Consider the following 15,694-nt stretch of genomic DNA (forward strand, 5'->3'; position numbering starts at 1 on the left):
GCAGGCCCAGTGCAAAACCAGTACAACTGTAGGGCCCTATGATTTCTGCGATGCAGAAAACGCAAATGAACAGCGAAGTCTAGTCATAAAAAAATGAATTTTCTGTATAACGAGGAATGGCAAAAATTAAAAGTAGTGCTGTACACTTAAATAAATCACAATATTATGGACTAGTGTCTGTGAATATCAAATTGGAAAAAGACTGCTATTTAAACAAGAAGTCTGCTTGTTCTCGTCTCTGTGAATGAGTGTAGCTGCTCTACAGTTCATCTCCTGAGCATTTCACCACTTTATTTCATAAAAACTATCACAGACACACAGGAACTAAAAAGCTCTTGACTACAACAGACCAAAATAATCAATATAACAATGATTCAATATAATAATGTTTATTAAAGGTCCCGTTTTTTGTGGTTTTTTGAAGCTTTGATTGTGTTTATAGTGTGCAATATAACATGTGTTCATGTTTCGCGTGTAAAAAAAACACAGTATTTTTCACATAATTTACTTACCTGTATACCGCTGTTTCCACTGTCATAAAAAAAACGGGCTGATGACTTCCTTGTTCTATGAAGTCCCTCCTTCAGAAATACGTAACGAGTTCCGATTGTGCCAGCGGTTCCTGTGTTGTGATTCGACAGCAGCTTAGCGCTCCTTGCCCGGAAAGGTCACGCCTCTTACCATAATGTGGAGATGCATGCGCTCAGTGTTATTGTAAACATGTCTTTAATTTCACCCTATCAATTTGAGCCGGAATCAGACCCGGTGATTGGACTGCGGGATTGAAAATAACAGCGTTTCGATGACATGGCGACAAACACACTCTACAAACGCAACTCTTGTGTATTCCTGTGGGCGGAGGTTAGTCAAAAAACTGTTTTAGTGACGTTATTAAAGAAGGAAGTAGAGGGATGTAGTCCAAACTGGCCGTTCGATGTAGGTGACTTCTGTTAAATAAAATATCTCGCTTGGCATTGAACTTTGAGCTTTAAAATTTTACAGATTTTATTTATACTCTAACAACAACATTACACACTAACTAAAGTTTGAAACATGGGATCACGAAGAACGGGACCTTTAAAACTGTATTTAAGGAATATCACTATTTTTCATTCAATTCTCTTTTTATTAATTAAATTGTTAAAGTAGAGTGTGTTTGTCGCCATGTCGTCAAAACGCTGTTATTTTCATCCCTATATAAATTTAATTTATTATATATATATATATATATTAAAAAAAAGGGGGGGGGGGGGCTTTGTCATGTTCTCTGGAATAGAGGAACTGTAAAAAAGGGCACTTTTTCCTCACCCTGTTACACGCACATTGCCTTGGCTTGGTGATGACAAGGTCCATTTTTGAGTAACACCTTCAGGTCGAAGTACGACAACACCTGTTGTGTGAGGTGTGAGGACCGGTCGAGACGGAGACATCAGAGCGTTTGGCTCAGACCACCCCTCTGCACGCAGCTGTGGCCTTACAGAAGGATGATTAAAGCTTCAGCATGTGACTCACCTCATTCCATAGAAGAGAGAGTGCGAGGGGGACTGTTGGGAGGCAGACAACATGTCTTCATCTCTACTTTGATAAATAACTTCCTCAGTATCAATGGCAACCTGAGGTTCCTACTTACTGCTGTGTCCTGTTATTTGAAGCTAGACAGAATGTGAATGATGTGGCTGTTGTGGTAACAGACAAAAGAGAAACAATCTTGTTCCTTGGCGCTTGCAAGTGCACTTCATGTCAAAGTAAGGCTGGGCAGCATGACAGTATATGAAATGTGGTATAGACTAGAGACTATCTGCTATAACTTTTATACCACGGTAGTGTGGCCCAATTTTTCTTTACAAAATCTGACATAAATCAAAAAACTACAGCAGGGCTCCAGATTGCGACTAAATGGTCGCATTTGCAACCTTTTCTCTGCAAATGAGACTAAATTTTGGTGTGACCACCACACTGCACAACTGTTAAGAGCTGCCATTTGTGTTTCATATGAGAAATATCAAAATGGCAAACGAAATGAAAGTGAAACAAAACAGCGCTAATCGTTTGAGCTGCGCAGTGATAATAGACAGCGCAGCGCGAGCCGATCGTGATCATGTGACACTGCTTAATACACACCGTTGGAAAATCCAGTGAAAAAAACATTTCAATTCGCCACAAAATTAATAACAACATCGCTGCGAGATCTAGTAGGAAGCATTCAAATTCAGCGCAGAATTTAGAATAGTGCTGACGTGGATAAATTTTCAATGAATAAACATGTAATATTATTAGTAACTGCACTTATTAATGCAAAACAATAGTAAATAAGATTTTGGTCATCACATTCTTTTTCCCTTTTATATTTTATTAGCTTGTAGGGCTTTATTTTTTAAATAGGGAAATTAGTTTGGCCGTACTGCACATTAACTTGCAAAATAGCCTTAAAAACCAAAATAAAAGAATCGTGATAAGATGGAAACAAAAAAAAAACCCTGATATGACATTTTTGCCATATCACCTAGCCCTAATTTAGACATTGCAACATAATAAATGTACTTTATGAAAATGAATATTCATGTTGAGATTGGCTTAAGATTACATGTAATAGTGTTAAATTATTAGTGTAAAGATAAAAACAGAGAAAATGAGTATACACAATAAAAAAAAAAGAAAAAAAAAAGTCTTATATTGTCCAATAACCGTCCCTATAACTGATGAACTGCAAATCACTGTGAATGGCAAGTAACCAATACAAATAATCATATATTGCCATGTCAGTTTACACATTAACATTTCCTGAGTACAGGGCCACATCCAAAAACAGCATAAGAGTATTTTTGACACTATTCCAAGACAGACAAAAGCTTCTTCCTTTGCAGTCACTCATCAATTTTTTTTCCTATTCCTTAATTTTCCCAAATGCTTCCCTCTCAATGGCAACCTGTGGTGCACCTTAAATGAGTTAAGGAGGATCGTACTGTTGTTTTTGATGCGTACAGCTGGAAACACGTAGCCAGATTTGTAAAAGCAAGTGGCAAAACAGATTTCTTTGCCAGGCAAAAGGTATTCCGCCTTGGTTTCTTTCCTTTATGAGCGACTACATTTAAAAGCTTTGATTTTGTGTGGGCAAAGAAAGTCATGAACAACAACATAATCCTGCATTAACACAATATTTAATGGCACAAATCTGAACTGAAAAACACAATTTTGTGCTGTCTGGTGCTTGATGATAAAACCCCTCATTTTTCAACTTCAACTATGGAAGGCAGTGTTTACCCACTAAAGAGGAACCTCTCGTCAGACTGAGGTTGATGTGGTCTCCCACGCACCCACCACATTTTTTTTCTTGCCTGCCTTTTTTTCCTTTTTCCCCCTCACACCCTTCCTCCTCAGAATCTGTCTATCCATCTTTCTTTCTCAATACATTTTTGTTTGTCAATACAGGAAAGATATGAACGAGAGCATGATTCTTAATAATAATTAAACTGTTATGGAGTTACATAGCTGTACAATTTCAGGATTCTTTGGCCAACAAATTTCCATGAAATTTCTAGACATAGCTGACTTTTAATTTATAATCAATTTAGACAATAAAAACAACAACAATAACAATAAGTTATTTGTAAAAATGATCTTAAAACTACCGTAATATACCAATATCTAGCTAATTAAATATTTTAGAGCTGAGCTTAACTAAAAACAAAATCAGTTTTGTGTAGAAGCATTGAATATATAGCCTATATTCACATAAAAACACACACATTATACGTTTACATTTATAACTTCTAGCCTGACTGGGTCACTGGGTCAACAGAAAAATCCTTATTGCTGAGCCCTGTGGTGTAAAAAAGTAGCTTGACATTTTAAAATTGCTCTGTATGATATAATTTGGTATTTATGCCCATGCACTGAACTAGAAAACTAGCAAATAATTAAAACAAACAAGGTAAAGATAATGTGTTGGTACAGTATGATAACCTTGAAAAATTTATATTTCAACATATTTATAACAAAACTTCAAATTCAACTGCAGAAATTCATCAAAGGCGAGCAGCATCCAGTTACAAACATACCACGGTGAGTTTGGACTAATCTTTGAGGCGGTGAAGTGGTGTTTTTTCACCTGTGATGCAAGCATTTGAGATTAAAAAAGCCAGCAGATTTCCTCTTCTCTGTCTGTGTGATTGAGCCATCAGAGCATGAATCATCAACCAGGAGAGACAGGAAGAAGGTAAAGCAGAGCTCGCTGCTAATCTGTGTGAACAGCTGTGACCATACGTACAAACACACGTTGCTTCTTCACTGGTGATTGCTTCTTCAGCTGTACACATTACAAGCTCACACTCTGCTAGAACCCTTTTTCACAAGATGTAATATAAGTCTAAGGTGTCCCCTGAATGTGTCTGTGAAGTTTCAGCTCAAAATACCCCATAGATTTTTTATTATTAAATTTTAAAATTTCTGCCTATTTTTTGGCATAATTAAATATGCGCCGATTCAACGCGTGTACCCTTTAAATGCTCGCGCTTAGCGCCCCCAAGCTCGCAACTCTATAAAACATTGCATAAACAAAGTTCAGACAGCTAATATAACCCTCAAAATGGATCTTTACAAAGTGTTCATCATGCATGCAGCATGCATGAATCAGATCATGTAAGTATATTTTTTATTTGGATGTTTACATTTGATTCTGAATGAATTTGAGGCTGTGCTCCATGGCTAATGGGGCTAATGCTACACTGTTGGAGAGATTTATAAAGAATGAAGTTGTGTTTATGAATTATACAGACTGCAAGTGTTTAAAAATGAAAATAGCGACGGCTCTTGTCTCCGTGAATACAGTAATAAACGATGGTAACTTTAACCACATTTAACAGTACATTAGCAACATGCTACCGAAACATTTAGAAAGACAATTTACAAATATCACTAAAATTATCATGTAATCATGGATCATGTCAGTTATTATCGCTCCATCTGCAATTTTTCACTATTGTCCTTGCTTGCTTACCTGCATAACATCTGATGACTCGGCTGTGCAGCGCCAGACATTAATACTGGCTTGTCTAATGCCTTGAACATGGGCTGATATATGCAAATGTTGGGGGCATACATATTAATGATCACAACTGTTGCATTATGTCGCTGTTATGTTGAGATTCGCCTGTTCTTTAGAGGTCTTTTGCACAAATGAAATTTGCCGAGGTAAATTCAATTTTCAATTCTAGGGCACCTTTCAATAATATCACCATATCAGAGTTTTTCCTGCATTGACAATATTCTGTTAGCTGAACAGAATGAATATTTGCCCTGCCAAAGATTTATTTCATTTAATGTGACGATATCTGCCGTTCTGCAGTACTGGTACCCGCTGATAGCCAGCTGCTTTAAAATGGTCCTGTAAGTGTTTGTGTAAGAGTGCTTTGTGAAGTGTCAAAGGTTTCTATTTACAATGTGTTATTTTGCTGTAATATTTTAACCTTTAAAGTATTTTATGTAGAATTTGTTCTGTAGAACTTCTCATTTTAATATTTTCATATTAATATGTTTTTCAAATATGCACAGTTTTAATTGAAGTGTTATGTTTGGTTTTTTTTAATCCAGTATCTTTTTGCAAAAGCGGTGCTAACCCTGCTCCGGAGAAGGGTTTCATAAACCCGGGTAAAAAGCGGTGCTGCTAACCCTGCTTCTTAATTAAGTGTGAAACGTTGTTTTACCCGGGGTTAAAAGCAATGATAACCCAGGGGTTAAGCACAGTGTGAAAAGCCCTTTAGTTGGTTATTCAATAGGTTTGCACCCATTGAATCTCCGCTATAGACAACGATTTCTGATGATTGACATGATTCATTATTAACATACATACAGTGATGGAGGTTTGTTCTTGGGTCCAATCACATATGTCTTGCTGACTGAGAAATATGAGACTATTGAAATGGACAACCTAATAGGATCTTTCTATCAAAAGAACAATGAAAACTGACAGAACCTGTGTCAAAACACATGATGGACAGAACCACCAAAAAAGAGAAAGGGAAAAATAGGTTCTCTCTCACACACAACTGACAAGTGTTCAATCTAATGCACAGTATGCATATGACATATTAAATAGAAAAGCTGCTCTATCCACTCACATCAGGAAATTCACTGACAACTTTTTCATACAATTTTTTCAAAAGCTAGCTCCATCATCTACAAAGATAAAAAAAATAATAATAAAAAAAGCTCAGCAAGGCCGTTTTAAAAGGATTCATTCAACTAAACAAGGCCACATACCCTGAAAATAAAAGAGATGTCAACAGAGCAGAGGACACCATGTTTGTGGTATCGATTTACATGAACTTTCAGCTGGAGCTGCTCTCATGGTCTCCACAATAGTGAGAAAATAAGCTGCAGTGTTTCCCATTAATTACAAAGATTCTGGCAGCCCGTCACTTTCTAATCTGTACCGCCAGTTTCATAATGAACTGAAAACATTTTTACAGAATATTGTTAATTTGAACTTTCTATTCATCAAAGAATCCTGAAAAACTGTTAACATTGATAATAATAGAAACATTTTTTTTCTTGAGCCTCCAATCACCGTAGTAGAATGATTTATGAAGAACCATGTGACATTGAAAACTGGAGTAATGGCTGCTGAAAATTCAGCTTTAACATCACAGGAATACATTGCATTTTAAAATGCATTTAAAAAGTAGCTTAGCATGTGTGCGCGTGTGTACGTGCACTTCATTTTGAAGAGGAAATGAATGACTTCCAGTCATTTTGTTGCTGCGAATGCCTGTCAATGTAAACACATCAGGATCTCAGGAATTCCACTAAACTGTTTCATTCATCTTATAAAAGCATGGCAAGTTTTCACAGTTGCGGAGTGCAAAGTCTGTTTTATAACAAAAGTATAATCCACATCTTTAATGAAACAGATTGTTTCTCCAACTGAGTGCCCTTCACTGAACAATAATGGCCTAAAAACAGTGGTACAAATTAACACTGCTTTCCTCACAACCAGCCCCAAGGGCCTTGTACATGCCGTCAACTGTAAGCATGTCAACCAGACAAACCTTGGCTCCCTCTACAAGAGAAACATCCACATTTCCACCGACAGTCCCTAGCAACACAGTCACAGGGATGGTAGGAGGAAAAGACGAAAATAGCTGAGAGAAAGAGAGAGAAAACAGCAGGAGAAAGAAAAAGAAAAAGAGAACTGTGGTGTAATTAACAGGAGAGGCTGTCAAACAGCCTCACACCATATAATTCCAGCCTTTCGGAGAATCACATGAAAAAAAAAAAAAAAAAAAAAAACGAGTGAAGGAAAAAATAGAAGGCCAGAGATGTGATGTTTCATTGTGCAGCTATCAAATGATTTTTAGATATTAACGGCTTATGAAAAGGGGGCAGGGCTTGTTGTCTGACAGCCTGACTGGATTGCTTATGTATTTTGCTGAATTACAAACAAAGTTGGTTAGTCTAAGAGAGCATTTGGTCGAGGTGTAAAGATAATGGTATCGCTTATATAAGACGTGTGGGTGTAAAGCTTCGACAACATTAAACTAAAAAAGAAAATTCTAAACAACCACCCAAACTTCAGTCTTATGCTATTTGAGCTCCAAAAGAAGATTCAGAAGTCACTCTGGTGATGCATAAGTATAGGTGCTCTGCCACTGATATATATAAAAAAAAAATCTGGCTGGATATAGCAATGAATTGGGGCGCTCCCTGCGCTACCACAGGTTGGTGTAGGAGGAAGCATATCAGTGAGTCATTACATCCAAAAATGGCTTTGCGATGAGCAACAGGGCTTCTGATATCTGGCTCCCATACTGCCCTGCGTGCCATCGCCATCAAAACACACAACTGTGTCCTGCTTCCATTTCTGGGAGGCGGACCATCTTATCTCAGGCACGAGCTGACGATCACCCAGCACAAGCTTCTGGCTGGTTGGTATTTGTGGAACTGCAGAAGAGAAGGCTAGAAAAACAAGAGTAGAGAAATGTGCAGATCCTCACTGCACCAGATTCTTTTTTTCTGGCTACTTTGCCAGACAGAAGAACACAGATGAGATGTCACAGGTTATAAGTTCAACAGTGAGTAGACGGTGATTCAGAAAGTCACTGTGATGTCAATCCAGCTGTTTCAACCCCCTTGCCCTAGAGCTGGAATTTTACACCAAGTTGCTACAAAGAAACTATTATTCAAGACGTAGTAATCTGCTGTGGATAAAAAGCAGGTGATAAATGCATAATGACTAATGGTGGACAGAAGAGGTCCTACCTGTTGCCAGTCCCACAAAAAAAGCCTTGATGTAGGGTGCAAATCTGTTTTTTTTTTGTTGTTTTTTTTTGAGTAGCTGTAAATAAATGTAAAAGAAGTGACAGTAAAGACATTTATAATGTTACAAAAGTTTACCATTTCAAATAAATACAGTTCTTTCTATTTATAAAAAAAAAAAAAAATGAAAAGTGTATCACAGTTTTAATAAAATATTAAGCCATTAAGCAGTTTTCAACATTGATAATAAGAAATGTTTATTGAGCACCAATTTGGCATATTAAAATGATTTCTGAAGGAGTAATGGCTGCTGAAAATTCACCTTTACCATCACAGGAATAAAATAAAATTTTAAAATAGAAAATGGTTCTTAAATTTCACATTATATCTGTTTTAATTGTATTTTTTTATCAAATAAGTGCAGCCATGGTGAGCATGGTAAATAGTAAATAGGTGGTAATTAAAATATCAAAATATTACAATCCTTTATGACTACTAGTTTGCTAAAACAATGCAAACCAGTTTGCATGAATCTGTAACATTTTATTGTGATCTAGTAGGGCTGGACAATTATGGCCTAAAATCAAAATTAATTGAACATTTTACCTCGATTACGATTTTTTTTTTTTTTTTTTTTTGCCCTTATAGTTCACTGACAAGGTTTGAGGTTTGTACTGTAAATATGATTGACTATTAAAGGTGGGATATTTTTTCCTATTGAAAGAGTGATCTGACATCATAGCTCACTATCAGCAGTTATTTTATCAATGTTTTTAATATTTCTTACAGATTTCTGTTCGTTGTAAATCATATAAAGATAAATAGCACAGTACCAGTACGAGTGATTGCGTGTGTGAATTAGTCATACCGTCTATTAATTGTGAAGCTGCGAGTTGTAAATTGTGAGCAAGGCTCACCGCTCGCGCACCATCATGTGTTGAACCAGCGTTCACCTGCTTTTATGCCACTGACTGGATGGGGCAGAGTCATGTGGCTACACACATGGTAGTGTGTGTAAAAAAAAAAAAAAGAAAAAAAAAAAAAAAGAAATAACCGACATGGGAAATTACGTTGGTTAGAGGTTTTTCAATTAATCATCCAGCCCTAGTGCTGTACAATATATTGTTTTAGCATTGATATAATGATGTGCACATCCACGATAGTCATTGCAGCATGTGCAATGTCAAGTATAGGGATCATACTTGATACCTGATCAGTATGGACCAAGCACCAAGGTGCAAAAAATGCACGATAAATTGCACGATAGCTTGATTCTCGGATTAATTGCAAAGTTTAACCATCATAGAGTAAACACCGAACTCCATTCTCTTTCTTGTCTATTTGTGCTACAGACACATACATACAAAATTATGCCAAAATGCCCATCTTGGTAAGTATCCTTGTAAACAATTGAGAAAAAAAAAATGGATGCAATATTATTATACTGGATCCGTGCATTAACTTGTAGTGACAGCAGCCTACTATACGCGCTGCTGTCCTTGAGTTAATCAAGCAAAATACAAAGAGAAAATCACTTTTGTAGCTTTAACATTATTATGTAGCTTTAATTTATTCAGTGAAGATTATGCCATGTTATTTTACATTTGATTATTCAATTTCTGTACCTGAATACTATTAGACTTCCCTTCAAAACATCTTTAAGGTATCATTGTTCTGTTGTATTTATGTATGCAGATTTACACCACTACAAAATCCCCCCAATTACCCTAGAATGATTCATTATTTCCAAATAGAGCTCTTTATCTGGTGACTGTTTTCATATTTAAATATATATAAAAGAAAAACAAATATCACAATGTCAGTTTTTGTCCAATATTGTGCAACTCTAATGTGATCATCTGCATTTTGCAAGGCATATTAAAAAACCTGAATCTGAAAATTCTTACATAATTTAATAACACCATTTATCAGAGGCCCAAGAAAACTTGATTTGAGAAGTACAGCCATTGATAAAGATCAGAAAAGCACTCTTAAAATAATTCCAGCTCTGAGATCCTCAGAATAAGACCTTAAGCTGAAAAGTTAATTCAGTTAATTAAGTTCACTCCTAGCTTCAGGAAACATTCTCTCCGAAAACCAGAATATATAGACAGTTACGACTTGCAAATTACAGACAATTTGAGCATTTAAGAGTTCAATACCCAGTGCAACTTGTATTGGCATAAGCATAAATTTTAAATTGGAATTAAGAAAGTAAGCACAATTCAAGAGAAGGTAAAGTCCAGAAAATGGCAGGTCTACTACAGACAGCAACAGAGACTGTAAAGCAGACAGGATTGGTGTGAAAACAGGTTTCATCCCTTTTCTAGCTCTGTGAATGAATCTCACTGTGCTGTTCAGTCTAAGGCCTGGGCAGGTCATTAAGCTTCCTGGGCTTTAGCCAATAGCACCATTTTCCTCCATTGGGATATGGTGGCCAGAGCAGCTTGTTCACACAGCAAAGGAAGTTGTCTTTTCCCCTTTCTAGAACAGGAAGAAATGGGGATGAATGGCAAGCAAAAAATGTGGGGGAAAAAAATGTAATGCTGAAAACTGAATCAGCAGTCAACTAAGCAACAGTGACTTATTATAACAAGCTGAAGGCAAAACCCGTACATGTCATTATTTTATTATTTGTATCCAAATTTTAAAACTCCTTTAAGAAAAACCTAATTGCAGAGCCATTCTCAGCACATTTCTGAAAGCTCCAAAAATCTGTGGAGTTTCACAGTCCCAAAACCGATGAGGAGAAACTTGCTGGGAGCTGTGATTATATCAGCATGGGAACTGCTGGGACATTTCTCTCCTCTGACTCACAGTGACACCTGAAGCTGTAAGAGGCTATTCACACTGAATGCGCTCTTGCATTCCCCTCTGCACTATTTACAGCGCTTTCAAGACAATTTGACTACATTTTTACACCCATTTCTGTGCTAAGTTTTCTTTCTCATATCTACTTAGCCACTTAACTGCTGTTAAAGACTCTGGTTTGGAGGTTCGGATAACAAAAGCCTCTTTGTGTTTGGGTCAGACAGCAACGACTTCTCTCCGCTTTTGACAGGAGCTGTCAGACTTCATTCTCCCAAACGGGGAAATGGAGGAAGTTTCTGAGAATAAAACAGGATCAACCTGGAGGTCTGAGGGTAAACACACCATGAGTTCAGAGAGAAGGAGCCGAGCCACCCTCTCAGAATAAAAGTCCTATTAAAACAATATCAAATTTCCACTCAGTTCTTATTATAACTTCACACATACTGCAAATAATTGTGTGAGTGAAAAGAGTTTATAAAATTGCTATTTAGATTTTTTGTACTGGCTAATGGCCACAAATAAACAAAAGCATAATCTCAAAGCTACACACTCGATAAAAGTTATGGTCAGTTAATCTATAGGAGTGTCATTATATATTCATTATTTTAAGAGAATAACTCTTGTTTATTCATTTAACTATTTATTTTAGTTTTATTTATTTATTATTACTATTATTATTACTATTATTATTACTATTATTATTATTATTAATAATAATAATAATTAATTATTTTTGTCTATTTTCTTTAGCCAATCAACTCGCATTCCACTTGTAACCTTCATATCCTTCATAACAAGAAATAATAAGCCATCAATTGCCACACTGCATTTTCTTCAGAATTTAGTGTGTTAATGCAACTAAATTGTAGGTAAAAGAGACGTCATCTTTTACAAAATATAATATATCTCTGTGACAATCCATCATATGAAATGCTCTAAAACCATCATGTTAATAAAGACTGTTACCAACATATGATGAAATGCACCTCAACGAATAGCCTCATCTTTTCCTTCTCATTAACTAATGCAGCACTCCAACATTTTCATTTATCTGCTTTCACCATAGCCTGTCAGATGTAACAGTTGCTGCCAGTTGCTAAAGTGATTTTACGATGCATGGTTTTATGCAATTATTGAAAACATGTGACATTGTTATGATTTTACCTCCAGTTTTCCTTGATTTTTACTGCTCAACTATATGAGCTCACACAGGGTGACCAAGTGTCCTTAAATCCAATAAATGGAATCTAGCATTTTAAACTGACACTAAAATGTTGTCTTTGGGCCTCTTATGGTCTGCCCTGCACACCGCCCCACTGGTTCAAACCTCCACAAGCTCTTAATCACAGCTTCTGGGCGCACCTGCTTTTGCCCTCTTGTAATTTCCCTCTGCGGGGCTCGTGTGAAAGACTGAGAGTGAGTGGGTGGAGACCAAAGCTGCTGTGCGGCTGCGAGGTGACGAGGAGAAGGTAAACGCAGAGATTTCAGGACCGATTTGGCTCTCTGCATTTATTTTGATAAATGAGGGTCGCCTACTTCTTTTCTCCATTTAAAACGCTATTTCAAGAAACAAAGATCTTTGATTCAACAAAAGTACTGGTCCTCCATTTATTAATCAAGCTAAATTGAGAGAAGAATGAATAAAAGCTGTTGAGGTCTTGTGTTTTATAGAGCAAACAACTATATTCCCTAACTTTCAGAAAAATAAGACATTTTCAAAATTCAAATGAAAAAGAGACATTCAGTCCAGAAGTAGTCAAAGAAAGGCAGCTGAATCTTCAAAGTATCACGGCATCTGACGATGCTGTCCTTGAGACCAGGATCTAGGTCCATTTATCAACAATGACGATGAATAAACATAAGCATAAATCCTGATAGTAAAATTATGCTTATAGGACTTTAAGGCAAATTATATATCTGGAAGCCTAAACTAAGCAATGAGTGGAATTTATAATGTGGACAGACGGGCCTTTTTATCACCAGAGAGCTAGAAAATGGTCCCTGCATTTCACCTTTTGTTGTAAACGGAAATAAAGACGAGGTCAGCTCAAACTGTAACCTACATTTCACTTCACTTAATATTTTAAGCACAAAATAAGCTGCTTACTTTATATAGCGGTCACCTTTTTTATTTATTTATAGTACATCTTTTAAAGGGTTAGTTCACCCAAAAATGAAAATTCTGTCATTTATTACGTACCCTCCTGCCGTTCCACACCCGTAAGACCTTCGTTAATCTTCGGAACACAAATTAAGATATTTTAGTTGAAATCCAATGGCTCCGTGAGGCCTCCATAGGGAGCAATGGACACTTCCTCTCTCAAGATCCATAAAAGGTACTAAAAACATATTTAAATCAGTTCAAGTGAGTACAGTGGTTCAATATTAAAATTATAAAGCGACGAGAATATTTTTGGTGTGCCAAAAAAAAAAAAAAAATAACGACTTATTTGGTGATGGCCGATTTCAAAACAATGCTTCATGAATAAATGCATACACTGCATAAATGAATCAGGGTATCAAATCTACTGTTTGGAGCGCCAAAGTCATGTGATTTCAGCCGCTGGCAGTTTGACACGCGATCTGAATCATGATTCGATACACTGATTAATTTATGCTCCGATGCTTCATGAAGCAGTGTTTTGAAATCGGCCATCACTAAATAAGTAATTACTTTGTTTTTTTGGCGCACCAAAAATATTCTCGTCGCTTTATAATATTAATATTGAACCACTGTACTCACATGAACCAATTTAAACATGTTTTTAGTACCTTTATGGATCTTGAGAGAGGAAATGTCATTGCTCCCTATGAAGGCCTCACGGAGCCATCAGATTTCAACTAAAATATCTTAATTTGTGTTCTGAAGATTAACGAAGGTCTTACGGGTGTGAAACGGCATGAGGGTGATTAATAAATGAGAGAATTTTCATTTTTGGGTGAACTAACCCTTTAATATGGTGTAGGTGTATGTATAATAAGATGTATAAGACAGTCTATTAAAAATTCTTCTGCATCCAAACATTGTGAATATATACACAACAGTACTTCTAATAAGATTTCACTATTATCCTACTGATCTATTATGCTCAATACATGCGTAACGTTAGGAGTACACTAGCATTTAGATGGCCTCAAAGCTAAAAGAAATGGACTAAAATACACAAAAGCACAATTTAAATTTCATGGGGTCTTTAAGTACAGTGTTTGTGCACAACCACATTTAATTGAACTGCAGGGCGACTCAAGATTTGGAACTCGATATGTGCTGGAGACTTATGTCTTATCAGCTTTGAAAGGAACAGCTCACTAAAAATAAATGGCAGTTCTAAACAATCCATTTGCTGTCATTAAACTCTAAAGGCATGCTTAAATGGCAAAATACTCACGGCTGACTCAACAACCTCTCCACATTTCCTTGCTTAAAAATAGTTAAAATATATTTTCAGAAGGAACTGTGTTTTAGTTCAGAAAAATTCTGTTTGTTTAATGCTAAGGTGGGCAGGTCAAAACTGCCTGAAATTAAGAGCATCTTTACAACCAATGGCATGCTCTGTTTTACATGTACTCCAATGAGTTGAGATTCCTGTGAGATATTTAAACAGCTTGAGCTGTGCCAGGAGTGTAACCAGACAAATCAGGTTCACAAAGGCATGGCAAGTTCATGTTTGCGCTGTGGTTTTGGAGATTTAAGTGTTGTCTCATCAAATGGTACACAGTTAGATAATAGCTATTGTCGTTTAGAAGTTGCTTACTTATCCAAAGCAGTATCATATATCCACCATGTCGTTGACAGGTCCAAAATTGAATATTTTATATATATATATATATTATAAGCCACGCAATATCACGTTCAATATCGATATGAATCGCCGTCGATATTGAACGCGATATTGCGTGGCTTATCAGTGATCTACGGCTCTGTCTATTAAATGCCGCTTCATTTGAAAGCAGGTGATGGCGATTTAGCGGCAATCAGGGAACCGGCTTTACTGACGAAATGCGCGTGACAAAAGCATTTGATATATCGCCCAGCCCTACATCTAGCCCAGATCTTTAAATCAAGCACCAGACCAAATAAAATATATTACGTAAAATTGATTCTGCAAATTCAATGTGACACTATCAGAAAAATGGACCACCAATTTAAATTTTTTGTAACTGAATTATAATTTAAAAGAGACATATTATGAAAATCTGACTTTTTCCATGTGTAAGTGCTATAATCGGGTCCCCAGCTCATCTACCAACCCAGAAAATGTGAAAAAGGACTTTGTTTTGGTAAGCCTTTCTCTGCAAGCATGTGAAAAGACGAGCCGCTCTGATTTCACTCCCCTAGTGACGTAGGAAGGGGATCTTATTATAATATTACAGCCCCTTAATCTGCACATTTCCACCCATGGGGCCGCCATTTTGTTTTTGCAAGCGAGGCAAAGCTGCAGATGAAAAAATCATACATATTTTTAAGTAATGCAATGAATGAGCTCCACTTTCCGTGTGCTGTCCCTTAGCCTCCATACGCTCTATTACTTTATGCTAGTTGTGTTTGACAGAAATGTATCAGTGTTACTTATGACTCAACCACAAAACATCTTCGACTACTAATGTGTTGTCATTTTATGCCAGACTG

At 36.5% G+C, this 15,694-nt stretch overlaps 1 protein-coding gene across 6 annotated transcripts in view; it reads right to left on the reverse strand.

Annotated features, from left to right (window-relative positions):
- sipa1l1 (signal-induced proliferation-associated 1 like 1) overlaps positions 1–15,694 on the reverse strand; it is a 78,457-nt gene that overhangs the window by 34,437 nt on the left and 28,326 nt on the right. For 2 of the 6 annotated variants that reach the window (XM_067383921.1, XM_067383922.1), the window contains exon 2: positions 8,257–8,332. The exons of the other annotated variants lie outside the window; for them this stretch is intronic. The gene's annotated coding sequence lies outside the window, so the exon portion shown is untranslated. The remainder of the gene's footprint in view (positions 1–8,256; positions 8,333–15,694) is intronic. 6 annotated transcript variants of the gene reach the window in all.

Source organism: Chanodichthys erythropterus, chromosome 4 (genome assembly GCF_024489055.1).
Source record: "Chanodichthys erythropterus isolate Z2021 chromosome 4, ASM2448905v1, whole genome shotgun sequence".
NCBI classification, from domain to species: domain Eukaryota; kingdom Metazoa; phylum Chordata; class Actinopteri; order Cypriniformes; family Xenocyprididae; genus Chanodichthys; species Chanodichthys erythropterus.